The following is a 9,364-nucleotide window of genomic DNA, read 5'->3' as shown; positions in this document are numbered from 1 at the left end:
ATGCTTAAAAATGTGTTGCTGGAAAAGCACAACAGGTCAGGCAGCATCAAAGGAGCAGGAGAATTGACATTTCAGGCAGATTCCTGAAGAAGGGTTTATGCTAGAAACGGCGATTCTCCTGCTCCTTTGATGCTGCCTGACCTGCTGCGCTTTTCCAGCAACACATTTTTAAAGCACTGATCTCCAGCATCTGCAGTCCTCACTTTCTGCTGGGCAGGTTAATGGACTAGTTAAGAATTGGACCTTGAGTATTGTGTTTCCTAATCAGGGTGTAGACATAAGACCTTCCAGGGCTTTGGTTCGGCCAAAATGGAATACTGTATGTAGCTCTGGGAGCCACATTCCAGGAAGGATGTGATTGCACTGGAGGGAGTGCAGAGGTGATTCACCAGCATGTTCCCTCGGGTAGAACATATCAGCTATGGAGAGAGGCTGGATAAGCTCGGGTTGTTTACTTTGGAGCAGAGGAAGCTGAGGAGTCAGTGATTCAGAAGGATAAGATTATAAGCGACACGGACAGGGGGGATAGACAGCAACTGTTCCTTTTAGTCAGAGGCTCAAGAACAAAGGAGCACACTTTTAAAGTGAAAAGTTTGAGGTTCAGAGATGATTTAAACATTTTTTCACCTCGAGGTGTGGGCTTCTGGGATTACTTCCTGAGAGGGGAATTATCACGAGTAACCTCACAATCGTTAAAAAGTACTTGGGCAAGCACTTGGAAGTGTCATAACATTCCAGGCTATGGGACTGCTGTAGAAAGTGGGACTAATATAGATCGTGCTGTACTTCTGTTGGCACAGAGTCTTTGCTCCTGTGAGTGTACCATGTGGAAGGTCAATTATTGGAGCATTTTAAGGCAGGAATTGATGGGTTTCTGAAGAGTTATATTCATAATGGTTATAAGTGTGAACTGTAATAGCATGTTAAATGATGTCAATGTGAGAAATATGAGAAAACAAGTGTAGTTTCCTTACAGTTTGGAACCAGAGAATGGAGAATGGGGAACAGGGAAATGGCAGAACTATGAAGCCACTACTTCAGTTCTGTCTTCACAAAACTTTCTAACAATATAAGGAAAACCAAGTCTGGTGTGGGAAAATGATAGAGTACGTGGAACATAGAACATAGTAAGTAAATGGTTTAGCAGAAATTATTGTGGCTGAAAGTAATAGTCATAGACAACACTAACATAGATTTATGAAATGGGAATTATGTTTGAGTAGCAGACTGGCTGACAAATGAAAGAACAGTAATGGATGTAAAACATTATGATTTTTACGAAAATGTTGGTAAAGCTCCAAGCCCAATTTGCAATATCAAATCTGAGTGGATTGGGGCGAATATATGGACATGTTTCGAGAATGGGACAGCTGGCAGTAAACAGTGAATAGAAATAAACAGACTCATCAAGCAACAGCCTGACATTGTCTCTAAGGTATGATTCTCTGAGTATGACTATGACCTAGACACCCCATCACCTTCCCCGGATATGTCCTGTCTCATCAGCAGGATGGACACAGCAGAGGTGGCGGCACAGTGGGATGCAGTTAGAAGGGAATTGCTCTTGGAGTCCTCAACAGTGTCTCCGTATCCCATGGCATTAGTTTGCATTTGGGAAAGGAAACCTCCTGCTGATTACCAAGTACCAGCATCTCTCAACTGATGTATCAGTACTCCTCCATGCTGACCAACACTTGGAGGAAGCACTGAGGGTAGCATTCTGGGAGGGGTATCTCAATGTTCACCACCAACAGTATCTCAGCTACAGCATTATTGATCGAGAAGGCTGGGTCCTAAAGGATATAACTGCTAGAGTGGTTCTGCGGCAGGCAGTGAAGGAACCAACAAGAGGAAAATATACACTTGACCACAGCCTTACTAATCTGCCAATTGCAGAAGTATCTGTCCATGACAGTATCGGTAAGAGTGACCACCGCATAGTCATTGTGGAGACAAAGTCACACCTACACATTGAGAATAACATTCACTATTTTGGGTGGTACTATCACAGTGCGAAATAGGGCAGACTTCGAACAGATCTAACAGTTCAAGTCTGGGTGTCCATAAGGTGCTGTGGTTCATCTATAGGAGCAGAATTGTACAGCCACACAACCTCATGACCTGGCATATCCCCCTCGCAACAATTACCATCAATCCAGAGGATCAACATTGGTTCAATGGATGTGCAGGATGGCAGGGGCAGCACCAGGCAAACCTGACAATGAAGTGTCAGCCTGGTGAAGCCACCAAACAGGACTACTCGTGGGCCAAACAGCATAAGCAGTAAGTGATAGACAGAGCTAAGTGATCCCACAAGCAACGGTTCAGATCTAAGCTCTGCAGTCCTTCCACATCTAGTCGAGAAACGTTGGAGACAATTAAACAATTCATTGGAGGAAGAGGTTTCACAAATAACGCCTTCCTCCATGATGGAAGAGCCCAGCACTTCAGTGTATAAGATAAGGCTGATGCACTCGTAACAACTTTCAGTCAGAAATGCTGAGTGGATGATCCATTTCAGCCTCCTCCAGTCATCAACCAATTCGATTCAGTCCACGCGATATCCAGAAACGGTTGGAGATACGGGATACTCTATGGGGTCCATACTCTGACAACATTCTGGCAATAGTACTGGAAACTTGTGCTCCATAACTTGCCACTCACCCAGCCAAACTGTTTCAATACAGTTACAACAATGGTTTTTCCTGATTATGTGGAAAATTACCCCAAGTATCTCCTGTATATAAAAAGCAGAACAAATCCAATCCGGCCAATTACTACTCCATCAGTCTACTCTCGATCATCAGTAAAGTGGTGGAAGGTCTCAGTGTTTTTAAGCAGCAACCTGCTCATCAATACCCTGTCAATGACGCGCAGTTTGGGCTCCACCAGGACAACTCAACTCCTGACCTCATTACCTTGATTCAAACATGGACAAAAGAGATGAATTCCAGAGGTAGGGTGAGAGTGACAGCCCTTTAAATCAAGGCTGCATTCGACCTTGTGTGGTATCAAGGGGCCTTAGCAACACTGGAATCAATGGGTATCAGAGGCAAACTCCCCGCTGCTTAGAATCGTACCTGACACGTAGGAAGATGGTCATGGTTGATGAAGGACAGTCAACTCAGCTCCATGTCTGTAGGAGTCCCTCGAGCAATGAACAGAAACTCCTTCAGGGCTGCTTCATCAATGACCTTCCCTTCATGTTAAGGTCAGAAGTGGGGATGTTCGCCAATGATTGTACAATGTTCTGCAACATTTGTGGCTCCTCAGATACTGAAGCAGTCCATGTTCAAACACGACAAGATCTGGACAGTATCCAGGCTGGAAAGTGGCAAGTAATGTTCAACCCACACGAATGCCAGACCATGACCATCACCAATAAAATACAATCTAACCTGCCCCTTGGCATTCAATGGTGGTACTGTCACTGAATCCCCCAGTATCAAAATCCTGGTGAGTAATCATTGCTCAGAAACTCACTGGTCTCCCCACATGAACACTGTAACTATAAGAGCAAGTCCGAAGCTAGGAATGCTGCGGCGAGTAACTCACATCCTGATTTCCAAAATTCTGTCCATCATCTACAATGCATGTCAATACAATATAGGTCAGAAGTGTGAAAGAAGACTCCCAGTTTGCCTGGATGAGTGCAGCCCCAACAACACTCCAGAAGCTTTATACCATCCAGGACAAAGCAGCAAGTTTGACTGTCCCTTCATCCACAATGCTCCACCATCAAAGCGCAGCAGCAGCAGTGTTTTACTATCCACATGCTGCAATGAAATGATACACCAAAGATCCTCAGAAACCATCTTCCCAATTCACGACCACTTCTATCTAGAAGGACAAGGGCTACAGATGTATGGAAATACCATCATCTTTACGTTCCCCTCCAAGCCATTCACCATCCTGACTTGGAAATATATCACCGCTCCTTCACAGTCGCTGGGTCAGAATCCTGGGATTCTCTCCCTAATGGCATTGAAGGTCAACCACAGCAGGTGGACTGCAGTGTTCAACAAGGCAGCTCACCACCACCTTCTCAAGAGCAACTAGGGACAGGCAATAAATGCTGGCCCAGCCAGTGACACCCAGATTGACGAAATACAGAAATAGAAATTAACAGAGGACGGTTGCTGAGATATCACAGGGATCGGTGTTTGGGGCCCAGCTGTTCACAATGTCCTTTAAATATTTGGTTGCTGGAATCAGATGCAATACATCCCAGCCTGCTAACAGCACTAATGGATGTGGGATTGTGAGTGGGTGCGGAGGATGTAGAAAAGCACCAAGAAGACTAAGACAAATGGAGTGAATGGGTAAATACGTGACAGATGGAGAACAATGTGGATAGAGGTGACGGTGTGCCCTTTGGTGGAAATGATAAACTGGAATCCTACAATTTGAAAAGGATTGGTTGAAACACGTTGATTTACAAAGGGCCATATGCTCCTTTTTGTTGTTTCCTTCTGCATCAACCTCTGAGGTCCCTGCAGCGCAGTGAGTTCTGTAACCAGAAGTCAATACTGGGCATGGCATTGACACGCTGACCAGTGTACACAGACCCACCAAGTGGGGAGCTATAACACGGAAAAGGATCTGTATATCCTTGTACATATGTCGCTGAAAGCAATATTGCAGAAACAGAAAGCAGTAAAGAAGATAAATGGTGCCTGACCTTCATTTCAGGGGGATGTGAGTCCCGGAGAAAGGGTGTCTTACTGCAGCTGTACAGGCCTTTGGAGACATCCCATCTCGACTATTGTGCAATATTGTGTGCAGGCTTGGTCTCCTTACCTAATAAAGGACAAACCTGACATTGAGGGAGAGCAGTGAAGGATGACCAGACTGATCTCTGGGATGACGAGCTTGTTGTGGAAGCAGGGTTTGGGGTGACTGGGCCAATATTCCATGGGGTTTAGGAAAATGAGTGGAGATCTCAGTGAAATATACAAAACTCTGACAGGGTGAGACAGATTAAAAGCAGGGATGATATTCCCCTGGCTGGGATGACTAAAACAAGGAACCACAGTATTAGGTAAGGCAGGTCACTCTGAAATGAGATGAGAATAACTGGTTGCACTCACAGACTGGTGAACATGGGGAATTGGCTTGCACCTGGAAACCAAGACACTGATTATAAATAAGGATTTAGAGACAGTAAAGGGATGGTGGGAGAGCAGGAGTACGGTGTGGAACTGAAGGGCCAACCATCATTACATGGAATTGGTTAGCAAACTCAATGGACCAAACGTACTACTGCATTTCCTATTTTATAACTTCCAATGGTTACTCACATTAACGGATATGTATATCATGTGGGGTAAGTGCATTGAGGAGATGTTTTTCCATGAACTAGAATGGGGGAGGCTCAATGTGTTGTATGACCTACTCCTTTCCCGCTGTTTCTGTGCAGTCAGTGGGAAAGCTCGGTAAATGTTGTCACAAGCTCTCAGATGTTAAGAAGGAGGTCTCTGCAGAGTCGACAGGACTGTGTTCCCATTCCCTTTTCCGACACTGGTGCTGGGGCCGGGTGTTCTGTCGGGTTTCATCCTTTCAGTCTTTGGAGTAGTTTGATACAAGTGAGTGCCTTGATTGGCCGTTTCAGAGACCATTGAAACGTTTATCACATGCCAAGTCTTTGGAGTCAGTTTTAGGCCAGCCCAGGAAATCACGGGAGATTCACTTCCTAAAAGTACATTGGAGAAGGAAGTTCTGTTTACAATCGATATTGTCTTCAAGGTCACTGTTACTGACCCCAGATTTTAGATCTCGATATTTTATTAATTGTCTTTAACTTCCACCAGCTGCCAGAACATTAGCCTGGTTTGGATTAGTAATCCAGTGACATTTTCACAGCAGCACCATCTCCACATGGGGACCTGTCAGAGACAACACTGAGCAGGGTATTTCTGTGCTGCTTGACAGCTCTGTCAAAAAGAACTCCTACCAACTTGACTGTCGTGATGGGACTGAGGGGGTGGTAAATGATCAGATGGCAATTATTCCCGTTTTAGGGAACGGGACTTAGCTGAGTAATTTTCCACATTGCCAGGGAGATGTCAGAGTTGGAGTTGGAATTAAACAGCTTCCCCAGCGACACGGCTTGTTGTGCAACACAAGTCTTCAGTCCTATTGCAGGAATGGTGTCAGGGCCCATTGCCTGTGTCATATCTACTGTGTTCAGCTGTTTCTTCATGTCACGTGCAGCGAATCACATTAGTTGAAGACTGGCATCTGTGATTTTGTGGGCATCATGGCAAGGGTGATGATTATCATCGACTCAACACTTCTGGCAGAAGTTGGTGCAAATAAAACATCCTTCTCTTTTACACTGATGTGCAGGTCTGTTCCATTATTTAGGATGGGGATGTTTGTGGAGCCCTCTCCTCCAGTTATTTGTTTAAGCGTCCATCACCATTTATAACTGAATGTGGCAGGACTGCAGGGCTTCGATCAGATCTGTTGGTCAAGTCTGCTGGCATAAATGAGTTAGCATCAGGTTAAGATTCATGTGATTCTGACTCTGACATGTTCACCCACACTGGTCACTGAGACATAGATGCTGTTGATGGTAATGACAGACTGAAGTGTTATCCTGGCAAAAAGTTACAGGTTGTGGTTGGATGCTGTTCTGCTTCTCCCGCTGCTGTGGTCTAAAGCACTACATGAATACGCAGTTTGGAGCTGCAATATCTGCAATGCAATTCTGCTGTCTGTTCCCCAATTCTCACTGAGACCCATTCACCCATCAGCCCTGCACTCAGTGACCTAACCTGGTTTCTGATGTGGAAATACTTCCATTTCAAACTCTCATTCTGCTGAGGGTCTGTCTCCCCGGGTCTTGCTTCCAATCTGACACATTCCGCAAAAGCATTTAACTGATCTTAATTCAAATGTTTAATTCACCTGAATCTTTTTCCTTGAGAAATACCATCTTCTGTGTTTAAAGCGAATGTTTTTCCTCTGTTTCTTTCCCTGATCATGATTAAGAGCTCTGTAGTGTCAGTGATACCAGAGTTATGTAGTTTCAGAGCCAATGAATTCTCTGGATTCCCAATCATCTACACCACATTGTATATTTTCTCTTTTGAATTGATGCCTTAACACTCGTGGCTGCCTTGTCCTCCCATGAGTATGTTTCATGTTCTTGGGGTTGCATTTCTTGTATTATCTTCCAAATTATCCCCAGAAACTCGTCCCATTGCTGCTCCATGCTGTTTCCTGCTCAGCTCCCCTCCAATTAACTCTGGACAGCTCCTCCCGCCTGTCTTTGTAGTTACATTGCTTAATTATAACCACATTACATCTTGAAGAGATGTAAACTAAAAGAAGGAGCTTTGAGAGATGGGACACGAAGAATAATTGGTGGAATTCTAAACCAGCTACAAAGGGAGAACGAGAGAGCGAGTATATCGATATGGAGATATGGAAAATGAGAAAACCACATTCTCGAAAGAAGTAGGTGAACATCCCCGAATATTTTGGCCATGCCTGTGTGCTGTGGTCCTTTATACAGTGCACGTACAACAGAGTAATATATTCAAATGCTAAGTCTGATGCCAGAATATTTGTCTCCAATGATATGACAGACACTAGCTTTGGAAAGAACCCAGCAGGCCAATATATTGAAATAAGTTGGGACACCAGAATCAAGAATTTGGAGCACACATCCTGGTAAGAATGAGAAATTAGAGTTGGGAATCCCAGAAAAAGAGGGAACGTTGAGAGGATCAAATAATGTTTTAATATTTTATCAATTTTATACATCATTTGTGACTTATCTGCACACACACACATTGATTAAACAGTATATATACAATCTTTTTTCCACCATTTAAACTGCCCTGTTGTCGTGTTACGAGGATACATGAACACCAACTAGTCACCAAAAGACATGACGCACTATCACTTTGTTCCATACATACAGACAAAGAAGGGCACCCCTTTGACTGGGACAAAGCACACACACATACTGAGACACGGAAGGACCTTCTTAGAGGAATGGTATTCTAACCAGAAGTCCATCAATAAACTCATCAATTTAGATTCTGTCTACATTCGATTGTTAAAATAACCGGAAATGACATCACCCACTTTAAGAAACATAGTCATGGTGACGAAACTTCTGAAAACATACCTTCAAGCTCAGTGAGCTAACTTGCACACATATGAATTTTTTTTTGTTTATTAGTGGAATTTAGGAGTTCTCTGTCGCTCACGTTTTGACAGATTATGATGTGAGGTGAGCTTTTCTGGGTATATGGTTTAATTAACAGAGGGGTTTGACATTGATGTTCTACAGTTTGGGGCCTTGCCATATGGCATTTGGACAGACGTGAACAGATCTGAGATACAACAGGTCCCAGCAAATTCCAACTCATTGCAATTAGGTTCAAATAAAACCATCGGGAAAATTCGTTTAATTTTGTTATTTGTGGTTGGTTAAATGAAAAGTGAGGGAAATGGCTTTTAACATTACTGAAGAGGTTCCCGAATTTTCCAAAGAAATTTAGAAAGACAGAAGGAGGTCATTTTTTAGAATGAGCCAATAGGTTGGAATTGGGTTTAACCAGGGAGAAAAGGGAAGCTAGAATTGTAATGGAGTTGGTCAAGCACTTTGATGTATCAGAGAAATAGGCAACTGCAGTAGAGTTACATTAACTTAAATTACAAATGTGGCAACTGGAGTTAGAAGATAAGTAAAGGGGCGGAAACAGAGAGAGAAAAAAGAGAAAGAGAAGAGAAAGAGAGAGAGAGGGGAATTGAAATTCAGAAGTTGGGAATTAGGTAAGAAAGTTAAATGAACAGGATGGAGATGAAGGGAGAACGTAGGGATATATACAACTAGGTTAGTAACTTGTCATATTTCGGTGAGAAAAATGTCAAAACGTTTTTTTATTTCATTTGAAAAAATGACACGGCAGTGAACTTGTGGGTAATGCTAGTTCGGACTAATCTGGTGGGCACAGCTAGTGAGGTATGTGCAGCGCTATCAGACGAGGGATCCAGACATTATCACGATGTCAAATTGGCTATGTTGATTCGTTATGAATTGGCACTAGAAGCATATAGACAGAAATTCGGAAAAATAGAGACGGAACCAGGTCAGACTTATATTGGGTTTGAAAGAATTAACCACAGTCATTTTGATAGGTGGGTTATGGTCTTAAAAATGGATAAGACCTGTGAGGCTTGAAGGAAGATTAATCTGTTGGAGAAGTTAAAAGACTCATTTCCAGAGATAGGAAAAAATCATGTGAATGAATAGAAAGTTCAAGAAGTGAGAAGCGCGGCAGAAATGGCAGGTAAATATGCATTGTGGCATGTGATGAAATTTAGCATCTGGCAAGAATTTCAT

This window comes from Hemiscyllium ocellatum, unplaced genomic scaffold, assembly GCF_020745735.1.
Source record: "Hemiscyllium ocellatum isolate sHemOce1 unplaced genomic scaffold, sHemOce1.pat.X.cur. scaffold_281_pat_ctg1, whole genome shotgun sequence".
Lineage (NCBI taxonomy): Eukaryota > Metazoa > Chordata > Chondrichthyes > Orectolobiformes > Hemiscylliidae > Hemiscyllium > Hemiscyllium ocellatum.
Note: the sequence above shows the minus strand (reverse complement) of the source record.